Below are 23,698 nucleotides of genomic sequence, written 5' to 3'. Positions count from 1 at the left end.
GGAGAAAAATCCTCATTAGCAACCTTTGGCAGCATAAGTGTCTAGACAGGCTAAAGTGGAAAAAGAAAAAAAAAAAAAAAAACCCAAGCTAAATCTCTCTCACTCGAGGTCAGAGTTGAAATATATTCTGTGGGAAAGGTTATCATACCTGTCAGTGCTTAAACTGATTTGGAAAAAAAACAACCTTCTCTTTCTTAGAGATGAATAATTAATTAAACACTAGGCAAAAGAGATGAATTTTCATTGCAGTTGAAATTGATAGTTATAATAAGAACTTTCATTTTAAAATGTTAGTCTTAAAATCGTTCTAAGAATAGCAAACTTGCAAAGTATCTCTTAATATAGCAAATGGGAGTTATCTGATATTTTTCAGTTATAATGCAGAATCACATATTACAGTTTCCATTTATGTTGTGATTACATTAAAAACACTAGATTAAAAAATGCTAGATTGAATGATCTAAAATCATAGAATATTCGATTTGAAAAGACCTCAAAAGCATATATTTTCTCAACTGTAGTGTACTGATACATCATTTTGTTGCAGTCAGTTGTGAGATATGTCAAAATCATTAGTTATTCATGATAAGAAACTATCGTGTTTCCCCAAAAATAAGACCTAACCAGAAAATAAGCCCTAGCATAATTTTTCAGGATGACATCCCCTGAACATAAGCCCTAATGCATCTTTTTGAGCAAAAATTAATATAAGACCCGGTCTTATTTTCAGGGAAACACGGTATTACTAGCAATAGTTAAAATACAGAGGATTTTGTTTTCCTGTAATATCTACCTGTATTCTGATTTTTTTTTGTTTTTGTTTTTTTGAGTGTGACTGAAAGCAGTTGCAACTAGTTTGATAACATTTGTATAATTCTAGGTATCCCATGACTGTTTGTTTCAAATATGAATATCATCCATTGGATAAAAAAGTTGAGTATCATTCCTTAAAGAATGTAGTCCAATTCCCTACTTTTATTAGAACTTGAAATGTACAGAGTAATGTATCTAGTCACACATCTAATGGGCTACGTCTATAACCCAGGCCTCCTTGCTTCCAGGACAGTAGTTCGCATTCCAATAAATGATCACTTATTTTCAATAGCCGATATAAGAAAGTGGGGCTGAGGCAGGAGAAATTAGGCAAGGCAATTTGCCTTTTTCCAATTTTAAATCTTAGTTCCAAAATAAAGGAAAAGCACCAGAGAAACAGAGCCCAGATGGTATATTCTGTATGTTATCTATGCTCTAGGAACATTCTTTATCAAATCTATTTGATTGTAACTCACAGTAAGAAATAGTTTAAATAACAAATTAGGACATATTCTCATTTTCCCCCATAACCGAAAAAGTTTCAGAAAGCAATTCTTGCCCTTACTAAATATGCACTCTGATTCTATTCCATTCTAGCCTATTTCATTAAAGAGTAAAATGGATTTTTTAGTCATATTGAAAAAAAAAACTGCTCCAGAAAATAGGAGACAGGTTTCAATCTGTTGACAAACTCCAAAGTTACTAGCTTTGCTGAAATGTCATTGACAGAATAAATTTCCCTCATATTTACTTGAACTACAAGTACCACCTTTCAAGACTCCATAACAGAACCTGTAAAATCTTTTCCTCATTGGAACACCAGTTCATTACAGTATTTCATGGATTCTAAGACTCATTGTTTTTCACATTTTAACATATCTGAATTTCAGATGTCTTAAAAAAATATCAGTGGCATGGCACAGTTTACTTGGCAGTGTATTTTTTTCTTTCTTAGATAATATGAAATAATGGTGAGTTATTTCACCATTAAAATCCACGATTTCTTAGTTTCTATGAAATATATTAATAAGAATTATATAGGCCATACTATTGCTTATTAATTTCAGAGTATCCAGCCAATCGGAAAGCTTTTTGACATCTTGTTTAGAAAATGTAGTGAGATGAGAACTGCTTAAGAAAAAAAAACCTTCCTCTTGGGCTGGAAGGAAAAATGAGTTTAATTATTACAGAAAGCTTTCTCTCGTGCCTTCCTGGTTAGCAGGCTTTGATTATGATCTTTCTGCTTTTCTACCTCCCCTGTTTCTGTTTTGTTTCTTTTGGTGATTAGCATTTTACTCTTTTCCTCTCAACAGGATGGGGTGGGGGCGGTTGGGAAGAGTTCCTCGGACCATGGGTAAAAAGGAGCAAAAGGTGATGTCCAAAAGTTAAGGTACTTAATAAAATAAGGCTTTATTTTTTAAATGGAACGAAACGCCAAATTTCTGAGTATTTGTTTAAACTGCCACCAACCTAACACATTGTAAAACTTAATGACTGTAAGACTGGCACGAAAGATCCTGAACATGACTAGGAACAAAAATAAATTCGCTAGGCTATTTCCATCCCCGCGTGACTGAAATGCACCATCCTTTCCTGTAAAATAAAAACCTCTAATGAAGCAGAGAGTAAATCAAATGTCACAATGAACGTGCTACCAGACATAGGAACAAGTAGTGACTGCTTTTCAAATCAGACACTACGAAGCTTTTTTTTTTTTTTTTTTTCCACCTTTGCTTGGCTAAAACTTCATGCAAGCCCAGGGCTGGGGAGAAGGGTCCCCGCTGGGGCGCGGGGTCCTGAGCCCGGAGTAGGGAGCTCCATAGTGCGGTCGGTGGCCTTAGACGGGGCAGCGCCCAGAGACACCGGTGCCGAAGGCCTAGCCTCAGCAGATCACATGCGTGGGGCGGGCGGCGGTGGGCGCGCACCCCGCGGCCGCTCTGGGGCGTGTGCAGGCGACTCCGCCGCGATAAGACTCTGGCAGAACTAGGTGTTGCCACTTGCTTGGGCGCGGTAGCCGCCCGCCCTGCAGGCCTGGCAGCTGACGCCTCCGCGAGCCGTCACGTGACCGGGAGGGGGTGTGGCCGTGCCCGCGAGCTGGTGGGCGGGGCCGGGAGGCGTGGGGGAGGGGGCTCGAATGTGAAGGATCTCGGAGGCTCGAGATACTCAGAGAGGCGGCGACGCGGCGGATGACAACATTAGGCCGCGACGCGCTCCGAGCGGGGCGGCAGCGGCAGGGGCAGCCCGAGCGGCTGCAGCGTTAGCGTTCGCCGCGGCGGCAGCCGCCAGCGACACCCCGCCGACGGAGGGAAGGTGGGGGCCCGCCCTGGCCGGGGGACCGCGCGGCCGGAGTTCCCGCCCCTCTCGCGGGCCGAGCCAGCAGCGCCTCCGTGGCGGCGACACAGCGCCCTCGGTCTGTGCTCGCTCCGCAGCTGCCGCTGGCGACGGGAGCGGAGAGAAGTTAGGGTCGGACCGAACCCAGAGGAACCGGCCCCCGGCGCCGCGCCTCTCCGGGGGCTCCGCACCAGTGAGTGTCGCGCGGGGGGGTCCCTGAGTTGGGGGCGGAGGCTTCGCACCCCTGCAGGCGACGGCGCCTCCGTAGCTCCGCATCCTGAGCTCCGGCGGGCGCGGACTCCGGGCACCCCGCGCCGGGAGTTCCTCGGGCGCCTTTGTCCCCTTTTGGAGTGGGGCGTTCAAAGGCCGGCGTGTGGGGAGGGTGTGGGGGCCCGCAGTGGGTGCGTCTGCAGCCTTCCAAAGCCGCGGCAGGGGCGGGGGGCTGCCCACGCGGCGTTTTGGCCGCGTGAATGTGTGCCTCCTTCCGAAGTTTGGGCGGAAGGCGGGGGACCGCCGGAAGCCCCAGCGCCCCGGAGAGCCGCAGCTGTCACTCGGTGCGGTTGAGGCGCGGCTCCGGGTTTCCTGTGACAGCGCCGAGGCCGTGCAGCGCCCCGCGGAACGCACCCGCCCTCGCGGAGCCGAACGACACGGCGCGGTTCCTCTAAACCTCAGTGCCTGTGGCCTTGTAGCGTAGAAGAAAGGGGAAGCCTTTGCTCTACGTTTAAATTTTAATGTTGGCGTCAAAGCCCCTTTTCAAGGGTGGGCTCAGGGTCCGATGAGCTTCAGACGGAGCGTGCTTTTGGTCCATTGAACCACCCCCCACTTAAGACCTGCGAAGCAACTGTAGATGCAGATTTTCCATTCACAAAAGTCATGTAACACTCTTCTTTATGAGGGACATCTGCCCTGGGGAACACGCTTAATTGCATTTTCTCTAAATGCTGTCTGCAATAGTAGGTGACTTGGGCTCCGACTTAAACAGATGGGTGGGTGAACTTACCTAAGTGATGATTAAGCATATCTGCTCTAAATGCATAATTTCATGGAGTTTTTGCTTTTCTGATGCTGGAGGACTTTACATGACACCCTGCGTAGTATTAGAATGCCCTGTGTAGGACAGGGTTGTTAGTTTTTATTGACTTCCCCGGAAACTTAGCCTCCAATTAGCAACGCTTTAGGTCTTTTCAAATAATCACTTAAACCTGTTTTGACTCCTGAAGATTCCAAGGACAGAAAGGATTGTGGAGAAACAAGGATGAATTGCTTTTTAGGGTTTCTCCATCTCATCAGGGGTCGTCTAAACTTATCATGCTCATAGACTATGGTCAATTTCTGTGCTTGCTAGAACCTGTTTTGCATTGATATTACCAAGGTTGGGGAAGGAAAAGTAAGGGCATGCAAATTGTCCGCTAGTGAAAGTACAACTAATTTTAAATATTTGTTACCTCTTTTTTGATAGCAACTGTTTGTGGAATGACTATAATATGCCTGTTGAAAATACTGGGAAAGGGAATAGGTGAAACATAAGAACTGCCTTTTAGGTCTTTAATTATGGAGATTAAGCCCTTGCGGTCAAATTCCATGTGAACTGTTTGAGTTGCAATACATTGTGTACAGGTGTTTAGAAATGCCAGTTTAATTAAAAATGATCATGGGTTAGTTCTTTCCCACTGTATCATAATATTTATTGTATTTGTGACCTGTGAAAGATGCTGCTATATTTGTTTCAGTTAGAATGTTACTACATTTTAGAGGCAATCAAATATGTTTCTTACTACACATTTATGGCACTGATAAATTTGACAACGTCTAGTTTCTTGGTTCATTTCGAATTGAAAATCCTTAAAGTATACTTCAGGGAGAAATATACACTTTTGTGTAATGCAGTTATTTTTTAGTTTGATTTAAGAAAGAAGTGATAAAATTATGAATTAACAAAATCTGCTTACAAAAGGATCATTTGTTTTTAAAGGACAAACTGCAAAATTTCTTTCTCTAGTGAGTGCTCTTAGTACATTTAAACTTGGTGTGGTTTGTAAATAACCTTCGAGAGCAGTTTACTTGTGTTAAAGCATGAACAACAAAATGAAGATTGGGTACTTAGAAGTATTCTTCTAATATTAATTTCGAAAATCTTATCCTGATAACAATACTGGAAGTATTATATTTTAATGTTTATGTTATAATATCCAAAGCTGAACACATTCATAGCAATGGTCTTGGAGCAGTGGAGGATTCAAAGGGAGAAGATACAGACCCTACCTTCTTTTTATGAATATGACCTACAAATAATACATAAATACAAGTTAAATTAAAAAGCCTCTGAATACTTTATTCATGAAGGTGGATGGAGGTTCTTCATTGTAGCGTTTGTGGCTGAAGTATAGTTTCCTTATGGATGAGACCCAGGAAGAGATATCTGGACTAATGTGTGAAGATTTCATGTCAGAGTGTGGGAAACCACTGAGAGATTTTAGACCTGTCTTTCCACCTTGGTTGCTTTCCCCTCATACGTATACCTTCAAAAAGGTATGAAGTTGAAGGTCTCATCTGCAAGACATGATAGAAGGGATTTTTTTCCTCCCTAAAAATGTTATCAAGTTTGCAGGCTTTCTTCAAAGATCTTGTAGGCAAGGAATCCTTGTCCTGGAACATTATACTTTTTTTTTTTTTACCTTTGCTGAAGTTGCAAACAGTGTAATCTCTCCATGATAGCAAGGACCTTGTCTATTTTGCTCACCATTGACCCTTTGAATGCTTAATAATTGTTGAATGAAAAAATGTAGTTCCAGATATATGACTGGAAAACAAGGAGGAGTATGTGATAATGTAGTGCAAATTAGATACAAGCAGTGAGGTGATAAACGAAGGATGTTGGCTTGGGAGGCAGAGAGCAGGTCATTTAATCTAGGAAACTTTCTTGGAGGAGGTGACTCTTGAGTTAGGTCTTGCTGAAAGCTGTGTATCTGAAGATAAACAGGTTTTCTAACAGGGTGGACAGCATTTAAATCAAACTGGATAATTATGTCAGATAAACACAGTGAGTCTTTTTTGGTAACATTATGAAGAATTTTTCTTTTCCTCTCATAACTGTTGCATCTCCCTGATAAGAAGATTGGCATACCGTATAAGAGCTAAGACCTAGAATACTTGAGTTTTGGAGGTGACGATGGTACAGTGAAAGCAACAGCATTGAATTGGGGGTGAGATAATTTAAATTGCATTTCTGATTGCATCTTATACAAGCAAGCGTCCTTGGGTAAATGACTGGGCCTTAGTTTTCTCATCTGTAAAAGGAGTATAATACTTATCCCACATGGTTGTTGGGAAAATGAAATTACATGATGTATATGAAAGTGCCTACCTCAGTATTTCACATGTAGGAGAAATCAACAAACATTAAATTATTTAAAACATTTCTTTGTCTTTAGATCTTTAAAAAATACTTTTGTGTATTTATCATGAATTTTTATAACTACTTGAACTTTGAGTTGACCCATAGTATAACCTTTAAATTTATCGGTATCAAAATTTTAGATGCTTAGTTTTCTTTCAATCAAGCATAACGGTTTTTGATAGAAATGAGGCTTAATTGTGTTACTTCCTCAAGGAATGGTGGAGGCCTCAAGTTTTTAAAGCTTTAAGCCAGGCTTTAAAATCTGAAAATCTGAGACTTCAGGCTTTTCTTCTGTACAGAATTTGTTTTTGAAGAAATTGCCCTTACCTACCATGCTGTGTATCTATTCATTGTTGTGAAGAAATGGGATTTTCTTGCTATTAAGGAGAAAATTTCCCAAAATATCCTTTGCTTAATAGTGATCTGAGTGATTATAAACCATGAAGGATCTCCCTACCTGCTGTGTTTTATTTTAGAACTCAGTATTTTTTGAACAGGCTGATAGACTTCTGCATCATTTCTTACTAAACTTTTTGTTCCAGTAGCTCTTTGTTCTTTTATGAATCTTAAAATTTCATTATACTTTGTGAAGTTGTAGTCTTTATCATTCGTGGAGCAGTCTGTCCTTTGTATAATAATTAAAAGGGAATTTTGTTATAAGAAGACTAAAATGTATCTTAAGTCTTCAAATGATAAAGAAGCCACTTACCATCTTCCTTATTCACAAAGAACTGAAAAAAAAAGAGGAAATGGTTATAGAGCTTGAAGACTTCTCAGATAGAAAGGAGAAACGTTTTGGGTTAGGTTTGTTAAAAATGTGATAGATTCAGAGGGATATTGTTATAGTTCCCAAAGGTGTCTTAGGAGTGGTTGGCCATAATATGTTTGGCTGCTAACTATGTGCTGCTTTAAAAGTACTTGAGATATGTTTTATTTATTCCTCACATTGACTTCCCAAATCAGACTCTTTTCTTGTCCTTTTTAAAACCTCAGACACTGAGAGGTTAAGTAGTAGTTAGTAGAGCCTACCAGAAGGATTTAAATTTCAAGTTTAACTTGACCTTTGGTTTCAGAATCTTTCCTTTTAACCACTGAAGTATGAGTTCTGATGGTTAAGTTTGGGAACTTGTTGCAACGATGTTGCTAACCTTTTTTGATATCAGAGGGATTATTCATTATGAATTTGTACCACCTGGACAAACAGTTAACCAAGTTTACTTATTTGCAAGTGCTGAAAAGGCTGCGTGAAAAGTTAGACGACCTGAACTTTTCACCAACAATTCATGGCTCTTGCATCACGACAGTGCACCAGCTCACACGGCACTGTCTGAGGGAGTTTTTAGCCAGTAAACAACTGTATTGGAACACCCTCCCTCCTCACCTGACCTGGCCCCCAATGACTTCTTTCTTTACCTAAATATAAGAGAAATATTGAAAGGAAGACATTTTAATGGCATTTAGGACATCAAGGGTAATACGATGACAGCTCTGATGGCAATTCCAGAAAAAAGAGTTCCAAAATTGCTTTGAAGGATGGACTAGGTGCTGGCATTGGTGCATAGCTTCCCAAGGGGAGTACTTCAAAGGTGACCGTAGTGATATTCAGCAATGAGGTATGTAGCACTTTTTCTAGGATGAGTGCGTGAACTTGAGTGTCTGAACTGCTGTACTGCTTTGTATAGTTTATTTGCAGTTGTATCTTATGACAAGCCTTGAGCTTCATGATCTTTGTGAGTCTATTTTGACTGTATGATTTGATGAAAAGTTTATTTAGTAATGAGATGGTGTATAGCCTCAATTTTTTTCATTTCATGTGTATTTGACTGGCTTTTTTTAAATCTTAAAAAATACTTGCAGTAAGGCAAATTATTTATTGTTCATTCAGTTGCCATTTTCTCACTAAGCAATTCCAGACTCTACTGGAAATAGAAGAACATGGTAGATACACTATTTTAAAGTGACTTGTTACAGTTTTTAAAATTCGTACTTAAAAGTTTTTTGTTTCTACCCCCGCCCCCCTTCAAGCCTTTGTTTCTCAGCCCAGGGCAGCTCACGCCAACCTCCGGCTGCTCACAGCAGCCCAGCTCCTGGGAGAGCCATTGTTCACAATCTTAGCTGTAGAGGGCACAGCTCACTGGCCCATGTGGGAATTGAACTGGCATTAGGAGAACGGCTCTCCAACCACTTGAGCCACAGGGCCAGCCCAAAAGCTCGTTTATGAATAAGACTGATATATAGAATAGGTGTAGATGGTTTTTATGTAGTGTATTTTAGGGATAGACATCTATGTAATTGAAATCTTCAATCTATGTAATTGAAATCTATGTAATTGAAATCCTTTTTGTTTTTCAAGACCAGTTTAAGTTAAGTTTACTAAAGCCATCTCCTGCTGAAATTTCCACCATTAAAGTAACTTGTTTTTTGGTTGCCGAATGCCACATGTTAGCAGGAGTAGTTTATCAGATTACATAGTTTCTTACAAAGAAGGCTCGGGTTCATGTGGAAATTACGCAATCTGTGTAGATATGTTTTGGTGGGATGGGAGTAGGGTAAGAGCAGAGCAGTCCTCTTACTGGAGAAAGAGCAGTCAGTGTAAGTACCGTTACTACTGGGTGAGAGTGATGAGGTGGAGTGGGTGCCTTGGACGTGAGAGCACAGGCCCATTGTTCAGCTGGAGAGGAGACTCGCTTTGCTCGCTGGATAATTTTGCCTTTTGTTTCGACTATGATAACATTTAAGGTCAGCAATCCAGAAGTAAAGAAAAACTGTGCTGTGCGTCATAGTGGGGAGTTGGTCATAGTTTCTTGACTCTTGTGTAAGATGCGGATGGTATATAAATATTCATTGATGATCGTGGAAGGAATCGCTTACTACGTATTATTTTATAAATACAGAGAGGCAGAAGAGTACAGGCTCTGAAACCAGACTGCTGAAGGCCAGAACCTGCACAGACACCAGCTGATTGCCCTGTAACTGGCCCTATGCTGACATGAGGTGGTCTCAGGGGAAGGAAATGGTGGATTTGGGCAGAGTGAGAGGCCAGAGATACACCGTGTGAGTTTTCCATGGCTCTTGTGTGGTATCAGAGATCTGGAAGTTCTCACACAATCCTAGTGAAGGAGATAGAAGTTAGCAGAGTGAGAGCCAGAAAGCCTGTCATGAATGAGGCCACTACTGAGGGGGACTATGCAATAGAAGTTTTGGGAGGGCGGCTATGGCAGATGCAGCTTCATGCCCACGAAAGTTTGTGTTCCCTCGTGTTGTAGTGTGGTTGACACTGAAGTGGCTGCGCAGCCAGGAACACATTTCTCAGTCCTGCTCTCCTCTACCCCCATCCTCCCTCCCTGTATTGAGGTGGGGCCATATAACTGGTTTTCAGCAGTGGAATGCAAATGGCAATGATATGTTGTAACTTCTGGGTTGAGGTGGCTGAAAAGCAGGTGTTCTTCATTAACCTTCTCTCTTCCCATCCAAAGGCCAGATGCAGAGGCTGGGGCTCTTACTGGGTGTTAGTCATAAGATTGGAAGGATAGAGAGTCCCTAAATTACCACGTGCACCAAACAGGAGCACCCACACCAGACTATAACTTTAATAAGAAATTATGTGAAGTTACTGAAAATTTTGGTTTTATTTGTTAGGTAGCTAGTGTTGCCTTAACTATAAGCACGGGCTGCATAGCGGAGGTTGTTGAGACCCTAAGAATGTCCATACCAAGAAGAGCTGCTGGGCCAATTTAGGAGATCCGCTGGGTAGCGTTCCAACATACACATTGGCATGTGCCATTATGACTCTGTGAGGACCAGTGGCCAAATGTCAGAGGCCAGTGAGGACCCAGAGGGCAGTCCATGGGTCTGCATTCAGACCAATTTTCTCTATGCCCAGATACCCTGGTAAGAATGAGAAACAGAAAGAAACTGCAACATTTTTTTTTTTTTTTTTTTATAAAAGTCTGAAGAGTTCCCTTAAAGCAGGGTTTCTCAGCATGGCACTGTTGACATTCAGGGCTAGGTAATTCTTTGTTGTGAGCGGCTGGCCTGTGCATTGTGGGGTGGATAGCAGCATCCCTGTCCTCTACCCATTAGATACTAGTAGCACCTCCCTGAGTTATACAACCAAAAATGTCTCCAGATGTTGCCAGATGTTCCCTGAGTTACAAAATCACCTCCAGTAGAGAATCACTGCCTTAAAAACTGAGTTAACCTGAAATAAGTGATTTTAAACTGAAAGAAACTTACCTTTAATTAAAGGATTTTTTCTCCTCTTAGAAGATGGGTGGAGTTCATAGAGGAGGTTTGTTTATGAATATGCAACAAAGAAAGCTATGTTGTTTTTATGAAACACATTAGTTTCTATTAAATATTGCTCCACAGTTCTATTAATTTATCAATTCAGACATCAGAATTTTCCATTTTTTCTTTACCTTCTGAACTGTTAGCTATATTTATTGCCTAGATAAACATATCCCTTCCACCTCTCCTTGCCCAATTAATTCCACTTGTCATACCCATAGATTCTTTCTAAACGATGAAAACAAGTAAATAGTTTTGATATTATGAGTGTGTAAATGTTATTTAATGCTGGGCCAGGTAGTATGCTCAGATTGTGATTTCTACAGATCATGTTAAGCAGTCCTTGGGCCACTCGAGGAAAAATGTTGGTAACATCAAGTTCCAGTGGATTTTGTATATTAATTGTTCAAAATCTAGCCATTGAATTAGAAAAAACATTTGACATGACTTCCTGTTTTCTTGATGTTTTTAATTGCTCCCCTTTCTTATACTGTATGCCTTTATCATAGCCTCTCAACTCCCTCCCCAAACCCCCAACTCTTCAGCGTAGTACCTGTTGCACCGGGTTCCGTATTTATCTGGAGTTGCCTGTAATTCTGCCTCAGTTTGGACTAGTTGCCTTTTAGGTCTCTTTCTGAAATTTCCTTTCACTGTACCCTTGAATTGGATCCATTCTATTACAGAGCTTCCTTGTCTTTTAAATGTTGTTGATCTTATTTTCTGGAGTACATCCTCAAAAAAGTGTGTGACAAGCAAACTTTTTGATTTATGTACAGAAATGTTTTCAATCTATTCTCACATTAGACTGATAGTTTGGCTGGGTACAATATTGTAGGCTGCAAATAATATTTCTTTAGAATGCCGAAAGCATTGCTTAGTTGTCTTCTAGTATCTATGGATGCGTACTAGAAGTTGTGTGTTGTCTAATTCACTATCCTTTTAAGATGTTTTGTTCTTCATTTTGTCTGAAGGCTTTTTAGGATCTTCTGTTTTTCTGCTGCAAAGTCATAAAGAGGTGTATAAGTTTGTTTTGCTTATTTGTTCTAGGCACTCAGTTGCTCTTATTGTCTGAATCAGATTCTTTACCTCTAGGAAATTTTTCTCTATTATATCTTTGATATGTTCCTTCACTTTCTTGTTTGCTTGTTTGCTCTTCAGTAGACTGATATTTTCTCTCTTGGATTGATCCTCATCTTATCTTTAGTTTCATATTTTGTGATTTATTTTTTTCTGTGTTCAGGGGATCCCCCCCCCCCTAGTTTTTTGGCTGATTTTGTGTGTGTGTTTGGTGGGGGTGGGGAGGAGTGGTAATCTGTGAATTTTCTTGTTTGTTTTTTTTTTTTTAGTATTTTCCTACCATTCTTTTCTTGTTTTATGTTGTAATACTGCCTTTAGTCTCAGAATATATAAAGTAGATTTTTAAAAGATATCTTGTTTCCTCAATTATCTCCTTTTCTCTTCTGGTCAGTTTTTATGTTGGTTTATATGATCATTCATTTTCATGGTGAGTTTTTCTTATATGCCTCGTGATTCTTGGTTTTCCATTCATGTTTCACAAAGAAGGATGGGTTTCTGGTCTGGTTCTTCCCCCCTCCCACCTTGTTCCTTGAACTGTTTTCTCCCTTGAGTTTTTCCTTTGAGTAGGAATTCTGGCCAAAACACCTAGGGGGCAGGACTGTACAGGGTAGGGCCTATGTATTGGCTAGCATTATTTTAGGGTAAGAGGGAGGGGAGCTAGATTCAAGGCTGTGGGCCCTCTAAATGCCAGATGAGAAGGGTTTATTACTCTGTCCCAGCATCCCTACTTATCTTTCCCTGGATAGTCATTCACTGTCTTTAGAGAAAAACGAAGTACATATCTTTTTGCCTTGGGGTAAATGTCAGTTGTTTTGGTGCCTCTTGGAGATGGGCGATGGGAAATATAGTTGTATCTTACAGTTAGTTAAGTAAAATTTAATTCTCTTATTTTTAGCCCCACTATTCCCAACCTTTGCTCTACCATTTACTTTGCAATCATGCTTCTCTGGGGTTTTATCAGACCTGTGGGTTCCCACCCTTTTGCATCAATCTTGAAGAATATAATGAGGCTGTGGCTTTCTTTGCTTGTTGTGTCAATCAATCTCACATCTACTTTCATCTTTCAGAAATTTGTTGAATACCCTGTTTACTCCTATCCCTAATTTTAATTTCTTTGCTCTTATGGTTTTATTTCTTTATAAATTGTTTTTATTGCAATGGGATATTTTAGTAACTAGCAAGAAATTTTATATTTAGTCTACTCTCTTTTATTGGAATCTGTTTCTAGCTTCTTAAACAGAAGGTACAGAACAAACTTTTTTTAAATGCAGGTTTATTCATAGATATTGTGATCATGATACTGTGTTAAAATACTGTGATGTTCCTTCACCAATGATTTGTCTAGATGTTTGTATCTTTATGCCAGTTGGACCCCAAACTTGTATTGTTTTGAATTCTTGTTTGCTTCTGAGTTTTTCTGCTCGCTCCCCTGTTGTCATCTACCCCAACTTGGATGTCATTATGATTCTTTTGCTATTTTTTGTTTGCTACTTGGAAACTGAGTGAGACCATTTAGATTTGAGCATAAAATAGTGACTTTGCTCTACAGAATGGCATGTCACCTTTAAACACATGGCTCTTGTGACATTTTGATTTTTCAGAAATCATTACTTATTTTTTGTTTCTTAACTGTGGCCAGATAAGTGAGGTGTTACTCTTTTTATTTACTTCTCTGCCTTAATTGTTATAACTACTTTGGTTAATTAATTATTGATATTTTTCTCTATTACTTTTCTTTCTCTTCTGACTTATAATCTTTGGCACTTTAAATGTTGAATTTGGATTGCCTAGCTAGTTCATTGAAGGCCTTAATTTTTACCTCCTTTCATTTTATAGACATAAAAATTTCCTAGCATTGTTCTAAATTTTAACTTACTCTGTCTTTTTTTTTAATTATTATTAGTTACAGGTGCACAAGACAAGGTAATACTTAGACGTTCATTATTTATATCCCTCACACTGTGGACCCCCCTCCTCCATCCCCCATCCACTATCCCTCCGACATCGCATCGAGCCATCACATTATATATATAAAATTATAGTTGGCATTCATTATTGTTCAGCTTCAGGTGTACAGTACATTGATCAAGCATCTACATCTTCCCTGAGGTGGTCTCCCAAATGGGACCTGTGTCCATCAGATACCCTACAAAATCTTTACAACATTATTGATTACGGTCCCCAAATTATTTTTCAAAAACACTGAGGCCATTTTGTGGTTACCGACTGTTTTCTAATCCCCTCACCTTTCCCCTTATCGCCACCCCTCCTCCCCGCCCATCTAACAACCCAGTGTCCTGTCCTGAATATTCAGGCTCTATATTTGTTGACTATAAATTATCTTAGACAAATAAACTTATCTATTTCTTGCCCCTTTTTTCTATGATGTTGCTACATTTCCCTGTCAATCTTGTTCAGCTCTTCTCTCATGAGACCTTGTAGTTCTTTCTTCTACAGCTATGGATGGTTTCAGCTGCTAGAATGTGTATGTTTTATGATTGGAGTTATAAATTCTTCTGCAATGAGAAGTTTTTACAATTCGTATTTTAAAAATACTGACTATTTTCAAGCTGAAATCTTGTCAGAGGGTTGTGATTTGGAAGGCTTAAACTCCCAGATTTGACCTGATTACATAAGATATTATACAACCTACATAGTAAATACTTATTTGAAATTTAAAAAAGCTTAGAAAATACATTGGCTCTTGTGCAATTTCTTCATATGCCTAAAATAGTAAAGTCAAAATTGTAAATATTTCCTGATGTAGTTGACATCTATGTACTGATTATTTTGTGAACTTTCTCTCTATTCTGTGAAACTCTTGATTTTGGAACCCAGAGATTGGATTAGATAGTGGTTATATGTCTCTTGGTTTACCTTTTTCATGTATTCTAAGCATTTTCCCTTTCAGATATCTGTTGTTACGGTTAATTTCTTTCTCGACTGGCTCATTACAATATCCTTTATTGTTTCTATTATGTTTATAGTTTTTGGTACTTTTTCTTACTGTTCTTGAAATTTTAAAATAGAATCCTCAGCATTTACAAATAATATTGTGACTATTTTCAAAGCTTTGATTATTTGGAAAATTATAGCTTTTATTTCATTTTTCTTCCAATAATTTATGATTAGGATGTAGGAATTAAAAAAAGCACAAACAATTCCCTGTCATTGATGAAAAATTCCTCTGTAAAAACAGATTCACTTCAGAGATTGATTACTTAACATATTTAGTATATTAACTAGCAAAGTCTTGTTTACCTTTTAAAAGGGGCTCTTTCATTCACAGTAGTAGTAATTACCACCTTCAAACTCAAAAGTTGAAATTAATAATTGACATATTTTGTCAAATGAAACAAATGATTATAATTAAATTCAGAAAATATATGCTGTTTGGTATTCTCAAGATTTTTTTCATTGCTATATTTTTATTTTTTTTTTGCACTTTTTTTTTATTGTGGTAAAAAACGCTTAACATAAAAATGGTTACGATGGTAAATTTTAAGTGTACAGTTCAGTAGTGTTTAATATGCGAGTATGTATGTACATTATTGTGAAAAAGATATTCAGAACTTCTTAATCTTGTAAAACTGAAACTCTGTACCCATTAAACAACAACTCCCCTTTCCCCCTCCCTCTAGCCCCTGGTAACCACCACTCTTTTTGTGAGTTTAACTACTTTAGATATCTCATAAGTCGAATCATACAGTCTTTTTTTGACTGGCTTCTTTAGCATTCTGTCTTCAAGGTTCATCCATATTGTAGCATGCGGCAGGATTTTCTTCCTTTTTAAGGCTAAACAAAATTCCATCCTATGGATATACCATATTTTGTTAATCCATTCATCTTTCATTGCTATATTGATCAGTTTTCTTTTAGGAACAGGCTTTCAATATAAGGGTTACCTCTATAGTTTTTCATTTTTGGTAGTCATTCTTTTCTTTCTTTTTAAAAATATTTGAGGAAGGGGAGCAGGACTTTATTGGGGAACAGTGTGTACTTCCAGGACTTTTTCCAACACAAGTTGTTGTCCTTTCAATCTTAGTTGTGGAGGGCACAGCTCAGCTCCAGGTCCAGTTGCCATTGTTAGTTGCAGGGGGCACAGCCCACCATCCTTTGCGGGGGAGTCAAGGAGTTGAACCGGCAACATTGTGGTTGAGAGCCCACTGGCCCATGTGGGAATGGAACCGGCAGCCTTCTGCGTTAGGAGCACGGAGCTCCAACCACCTGAGCCACCGGGTCGGCCCTTTGGTAGTCATTCTTAATTCAAGTATATAAAATTATGTTGGTTCTCATAGATCCTTTTTGAATTGGTATGCAGAAATGTAATTATGTGTCTTGGTTACTTACACGATAAATTAAATATGATGAGGGCTTTGTTGTGGTAACTTATACCTAGAATTCAAAACCCAGAAGCATCTAGGCCAGAATGAGGCACTCAGATACTCACTTTTTTTTCATGTTCAAGATAGAAAGCCATTCTTAATCTGTATCAAAATATGAAGAAATTGGTTTTGGGATTGAGTAAGAAAATCAATAATAAAATTCCTTGAGATTGTCTTGAATTAACTTTAGATCTTGCATTTCAAGTTTTGATGCTTAATAAAGAACCTTCGGCTTAAGTATGGGGGTAAATTTTACTTGTAGGAAACTGGGTAATCTTTTGGTTTATTGTAACCAGTTATCATACTTAATAAATGAGAAACACTTTTTTTCTAATATCTTGATTTGAAACAAGGTTCATATTTTCCTTAGAAAAGGATCTTTCAAGAAAACTGAAAATTTAAGCAGAATCAGGTAGTTTTAGCTGCAAATTAAAATATCTAACTTTAAAAACAAAGACTTATCATCCAAGGGAGACATTTAACATGCATAGGACTAAATTATTATTACGTGATTGCCAGTATTATATGTGCAAGCACTGTCCTTAAGTGTCCATGGTTAAATACTGTCTCAGAAATCCTCTTTGAAACCCTCTGTCACACGCTTGTGCAACCTAGAATTGCAAGTACCAACTGATTTAGTAAACAGATGTCCTGGGAAAATAAAGAGCCTGCCAGAAGTATTGTCTTTCCTATTAACTAACTGTGTGACCTTGGCAAACCACTTAATCTCTGTGGGTCTTAGTAAAATGGAGAGTTTGGAACAGATAGCCTCTTAGGTTCTTTTGAGGATTCCTTGAAGATATTAGGGACTAGAATTGCAGTAAGAGAGTATCTTCTGTAATATAATCCTTATAATAGCTCTGAAATAGATGGTGGTATTCCCATTTTACAGATGGAATTATTCATGCTGTATAGTAGACTCCGTATTCAAGTAATGTGCTCAGTTATATAGCTACTAAGAGGCCAAGCAAGACGTTGAACCTTGGTATTTCATTTACAGCCAGTTCTTTTTAGTATACTGCCTCTCCCAAGTATGTTGCTATAGTAGACCACCAGATTTTTTTCTTTTCCTTTCATGTTCAAGATAGAAGCCATTCTTAAAACTTGTTCTATTTGTTAGTCTGTACTTTGGAGTAAATGTGCTTTTGCATCGCAGTATCTGTTATTTGGGAAATCCAGAAGTCAGGGATCAGGCCTGTGAGTTGTGCTCAAAGTACAAATGAGACCAGTTTCTAAATAAACATACTAGAACTTAAAGTGTCTAAGAGATGATTGGTGTGCTCAAAATTATCTTGAATTTATTTCAGTAATGTTACTGTTCAAAAAAACACTTGGAACGATTCCTTTGTCATTTCTTTAGTGCCTTCAGCCTCATTCTTGTAACCTGCCTACATTCTATGGTGGCAAATGACATCTTTTGAGAACGGATTTGATATTTGGAAAAGGTATGAAGTCATTCTGAACTAAGTTTCATACTTAAAATTAAGAATCAAAATGAGGAATGCCGTTTTTAGTTAAAAATAAGCCGTAACCAAAGGGATGAAACCCATTATTCTTGTGTGATTTATAAGGTGGCTAAGAAAGAAAGTGATTAGAAAAGAGGAGTTCTGAAATTGTTTTGTGTGGTGGCAATTTGAAATGGTCTCCAAAAATGACTACTCTGAATGAAGATAACCTTTATTATTTGTATGTAAATTCTGCTATGTTAGTTAAAATGACATCTTAAGGTACTTATACCTGTTAGTTCCGTTTGACACCGAGACCAGTGCTATGCTGATTTAGCATGCACTTTAGAGAAAGAGTTGCTAAATGAATTATAGACGACAGGTATTCCTTCCATTTTAGAGGAGACATGAATCTATAGAGCATGTGTTTACATAATAATTTAATTCTTAGTTAATTCATATTTATTATGTAATTTGTGGTTATCCATGGTTAAGTTTAATTCCAGACAACTACCCCATCTCATTTCCTAGCATGACCTAAAACCTCTTCTGTTGCTAAGCTGAGTGTACTCTTTGATGCAGGTTTACAAGTAAACATTTTTTTTTGCAAAAATTATCTTAGGCTGCCTAATACACTTATAATTACTAAATGGCTTTTGGACATCAGTGCTGTGCTTTATTGGCACAGATATTAGACAATAACGTACCTATGTATCTAATTGCAGAGGAACTTGTGATAGGAAAATTTTATTTTATATTTTTAAGGTATTAGTTTTCTTGATTTAAACTCCCAGATATTGGAGTTTAATAAAGCTTCCTCATTTGTAAGTATTAAAGAATACTAAAAAACTTCTCTAGTCCCTTTTTAATAATACCTTTTTATTGAGGTTTCAAAATAATTTAATGTAACAAGACAGATAGCTAATTCAACAGATAATTTGAGTGCAAGCCAGTATGCAAGGGGCTGAAAATTCAATGGGAACAAGGTAGACATGTGATCTCTGAGCTTGTGTGTGTGGGAAGGGTGAGGAACAGAGAGTAAACTGCTAATTGCACAATTCATTGTGTAATCACCATTGTGGAAAGTGCTAAGAAGAAGAAATACAGGGTAGTATAAGAATTTGCTGACTTGTGGAGAGAGGGGAGGCGAGAAGCTGACTTGAGCTGAGATAAAAAGAAGAATATTTCTGGTAGCACATCTTGTTTAAGTATCTTGGAACAGCAAGGAATGTAGCTTTTGCTAGAATCTGTCTGAAAGGGTTCACCGTGGCTGGAGTATTAAAAAAAAAAAAGATAGCAGTGTGGTATAGTAGGCAAAGACTGGGTCGTTCAAGGCTGGATAAACCATTGTAAGGATTTTAATTTGTTTTAAGGGCCCTTGGAAATCATTAGAATATCTTAAATGAAGATCATGAAATGATCAGGTTTAGAATGATCATTCTGGATGCTGTATGAAGTAATGGTTTGGAGGCGACAAGGGTAGCTGCTGGGAGATCCATTATGTTGTATTGAAATTAAGGTACCTGTGGCTTTTCCAAGGGAGAATTTTAAATTTTGTAGACCAGTGAAAGTGTGTGTCACCGAGGAACTTGTTAGAAATGCAGATTCTTGGGTTCTGTCCTGACCTACTGAATCAGAACTTTGGGGGTGAGGCTCAGAAATCCTATTTTGAACAAACCTTCCAGATGATTCTGATGTTCCTAAAGTTTTTGAACCTCTGCTGCAGGTCATTTTCGTTGGACATATGGTTTTTGAATATAGACGAAACTTTTAGGCTGGTGATATGGACAGGCAGTAACTGTATGAAGGTGTTAGTTGAAAGTGAGAGGAAGAGAAGAGACTCATAGAGAAGAACCGTGAGACACTTGAGCATCAAAGACCTGGACAGAATGAGGGGAGCTAGTGAAATCATCCACAAAGGATTGATTAGACTCACATGGGTGTCCAAACTGCGGCCCCGGGACAACTGCGGCCTGTGATCCATTGTTAATTGGTCCGCAACAAATTCCAAAAATATGTTTAGTTTACTTAAATAAACCAGGTGAGGTAATACGTACTTCACCTTGAGTGAGTGGCTCGGCTGTTTGTGTATTTTACCGCATATGGCCCTTGCTGAAAACCGTTGAAAAAAGTTTGGACATCCCTGGGTTAGAGGAACCAGGTCAGGAGAGTCTTTGAGTAAGAGTGTGGAAAAGTAAGCATTACATTTGGCAATGAATTTTCTTTGTGTGAATATTTGTAGTGGAATTACAGAGGTGGGCACCAGCTTTGAATAGGTTGAGAAGGAAATGGGGAGAGAAAGAGTGAAGGAAATACAATTTACTCATTGAGAACATCCCTTACTCTTTGGATAGCTATTTAATATTCAAAAATTATGAGAAATGAAAATAAATAACCTTAAGGGGCAACTAACCAGTACAAAAATCTATTGAGAACACTAATAAAATCTTATTGTTTGGACCTATTGATTTCTGCAATTCATAATTTACATAGAGGACTGAATTCAAGTTTAGAATTGTTTTTACCATCTTGCAAGGAATGCTGTATATAATAATAGTTAAACTTTTGGAAAGGAGGATGGGGGATGTTTAGTCTACTAAGAATGCTGTTTGTAACATAATTAAAACCACGTTAGCAATATGCATTTATATAAAAATAATTTTTAAATTATAAATACTCTTATTCATTACAAATATATTAATTCACTTTATATTACTATTATGTATCTAAAGGAAAATGCCTTTAAATGCATTTTATAATTCAGACTTTTGCTTTTTAAAATTCCCCTAATTTGTTAGAATTATTCTAACATGTTAATGTTAATGCTCTTCTCCAGGGAAGACCACATTTAACGTGAAGACAAATTAAGGTAATTTTAAGGTCAATCCCAATTACATAGTAATATCTGGAGCAGTGTGTGTGTGTGTGTGTGTGTGTGTGTGTGTGTGTGTAGACAATCATGCACAGGCAGGAAGAGGGGGGGAGAGAGGGAGATTGAGACTTAAGCCATTTTGAGATGCATTTTCTTTTCCAGGTGAAACATATATTTGCTTGTCTAAATTTTGATAAGAGAAATGTAACTTTTTTCTTTTACTTATTTAAATTTATTGGGGTAACATTGGTTAATAACATGTAAGTTAATAACGTATAATAACATATGGTGTACAGTTCTACAACATCTGCATATTACATACATGCTCACCACGCAGTCTAGCCTCCTTCTGTCACTGTATTTGACCGCCTTTATACTCTTCTTCCACTTCCCACCTCCCTTCCCCTCTGGTAGCTACCATACTGTTGTGTGTTTCTATGGGTTTGTCTTATTGGTTCGTTTGTTGCTTTGTTTTATATCCCACATATGAGTGAAATTGTATGGTTCTTGTCCTTTTCATTCACTTAGCATGATACTCTCAAGATCATCCATGTTGTTGCAAACGGCAGTATTTCATCAGAAAAAAATGTGATTTTTATGTCAACATTTCCTCACTGTATAATTCAACAGCCATAGAATCTCATAGAATTGTTTTCTGTTGCTCTTAGATTCCACTTTATGTCCAAAGCAGCCCACTTATTAGCACTTTGGTACTCTAGATATTTCTTTATCTATGTATAGATAAATAGATATTTGTATGTATAATTTTTTAAAAAGCAGAACTGGGATTATAAAGCAATGCTGTTTTGCAGTTTTTTTTCACCAGTTAACACATCTTAAATCTAAAAGGCTGAATGCTAATAATTTCTCCCCTTCACTTTATAGTTCTTAGAACATTAGGCTGGGACTTAAGAGACTTGCGTTCTGGTCTCTTTTTGCCCCATGATACTGGGCACGTTGCTTAACCCCTTCATGTTTAGTTTCTTTATCTGAAAAATTTAGAGGTGGTGAATGGTTCATGTGAAGATTTCTAATAGCTCTGAAATTTATTTGGGAATGCTAGGATTTAAAAGAGCATTCATTTCCTTGAATTTTATTGGAAAGTGATTATCTTAACCCACTGGCAAACTCTTACAGGGATAAGTTCTTGCCAGGTTAACACAATAGTAGGAGGAGGAAGCATGTTAGAAACAAGATTCAAACAAAAAATTTCCTATCATTTACTAGTGTACGCAGTAGGCCTACCTGCTACTTTTAGGATTTCACTGACTGGAAAAAAAAAAAAAAACTTTCTCAGAGCTGATTACGTTTTTTGACTAAAACTTCACACCACTTCTTTTGGGGGGTATCGGATATGGATGGGTCTATGTTTGGTTGTACTCACTGACTGCTCATGGGAGGTAAGAGGAATGGGACTTACAGCCCACTCAGCATTCTTTAAGGAATGTGTCATCTTCACATAAGTGTCTTAGAAAAGGCAAGGGCATTAGGGACAGGAGCCATTGGAGTGAATCCAGGAGCTGTGCTGTCTCTATTCTTGGGCTTTGCACCCTGAGATTATTGGCTAAGTTAAGTTTTCATGAAATACTTGTGAAGGCAAAGCAGTGTTTGAAGAATCTTTCAGTGAAGGTATTCAGTTTTTGAATTAGCATTGCTATGTTATTATTAATGGTATATTGATTAAAAGATGGTTTTTGTTTCCTTGTTTTTAGTGTCTTACGTTGCTGATTTCCTTTCATTTTTATCTGTTCTTAGTCATTTTCATCTTTTTCCATAATTTTTTTTGCCCACTAATATTTATTCTTATTCCTAATCTTTAGCTTCTATTTTTCTAGTATTTGCTTGTCATTTTATATATTTTAAATTCTCTGCTCTTTTCATTTGATTATTTGCTTAAACTGTTTAAAAATGTAGTTATTTTTTTTTTTCCAAGTAAGATTTTATTAAAGCAGAGACACAAAACAATATAGGAGAATAATTGAGAAAACTAATGATTTCAATAGTGGCTTGCCCAGGGAGAGCTTTAATTTAAATTTACTTTTCAGTGATATGTGTGTGTTCCTTTCCATGGCTGTTGGGTGGCATGGTTCTGAGGTGGAGAGCCCAAAATAGCTCTCAACAAGAGATTCAGGACACTTTCCTCCCCCTCCACTTATCCAATAGTAGCTCTTAGGGCTTCTCAACAAGAGACTTTCTTATTCCTTTACATTTTGAGCCTCATCCTCAAAGCTCTAGTCTGAGTAATGCAGGTGTACCACGGGCAAATTTCCCACCGCTAAATAAAGTTTATTTATAGTGATAAAGCCTTTGAACTATACTGATAGGGGCTCCATTCATGTTTGTCATCCCGAAAGTGTTTGATATAAAAAGTTTTCCAGTCTTCATTTTAAAAACAATAAATAATCTTTAGCAATACTGGTCTTCTAAAATCTCCTTTAAACATAAAACAACAACAAAAAAAACAGTGGTGGGTCTTAACTAATATCATGTTGTTAATCATATTAAAAACTTTTTTACTAATTTATGTATCTTAAAATAGAAACTTCTTTTTAGTGTATGTATATAGGAAAGGCTTTGAAAAGTATTTTATAATATAAAATGCTGTCATCGTGAAAAGACATTTTTAAATGGAAAACCATTTATGATTCTAAATGATATACATCAATAATTTTTTATGTGTCCATAAATATTTCAGCTATTACATTAATGTGTAACAATCGGGCCCAAGAAAGCAAACGTAGATAAGGTCATTCTGTAGTCTCTACATGTTCTATTCTGAGTCACCTCTGACTGGATATTGCTCTGATGTTAGACGGAGCAGATAAAACCTTGTTAGCTGACTGCCACTACGTAACATCTTCTCTTCATAAGAGACTTGAGAATTTAATCCTGTGGCTTTGTTGTCCTCACCACAGCTACACTGCTGCTACACTATTTAAAGGTCGGTAGTATTGCCCCTTAATAGTTCGCCTCTCATTGTGCATCTCATTCTCATTCTACATTTCTCTACATTTCTCTCATTCTGGGAACTAAATTAGCTTCAGTTATTACTAGCTACATTGGCTATCTCTTCCCAGAGAACAGATGC

The 23,698-nt window shown here is 38.0% G+C and overlaps 1 protein-coding gene across 5 annotated transcripts in view; it reads left to right on the top strand.

Moving 5' to 3' along the window:
* Window positions 1-2,931: 2,931 nt before the first annotated feature.
* The window catches only part of OSBPL8 (oxysterol binding protein like 8), a 152,624-nt gene continuing 131,857 nt past the window's right edge, over window positions 2,932-23,698 (top strand). For 3 of the 5 annotated variants that reach the window (XM_081060110.1, XM_081060108.1, XM_081060106.1), the window contains exon 1: window positions 2,932-3,337. The gene's annotated coding sequence lies outside the window, so the exon portion shown is untranslated. The remainder of the gene's footprint in view (window positions 3,338-23,698) is intronic. The other 2 variants (XM_081060111.1, XM_081060107.1) reach the window with 2 other exon arrangements.

The sequence above is a fragment of the Rhinolophus hipposideros genome (genome assembly GCF_964194185.1).
Source record: "Rhinolophus hipposideros genome assembly, chromosome: 9".
Classification (NCBI taxonomy): Eukaryota; Metazoa; Chordata; class Mammalia; order Chiroptera; family Rhinolophidae; genus Rhinolophus; species Rhinolophus hipposideros.
Note: the sequence above shows the minus strand (reverse complement) of the source record. Positions and strands in the feature narration are given on the sequence as shown.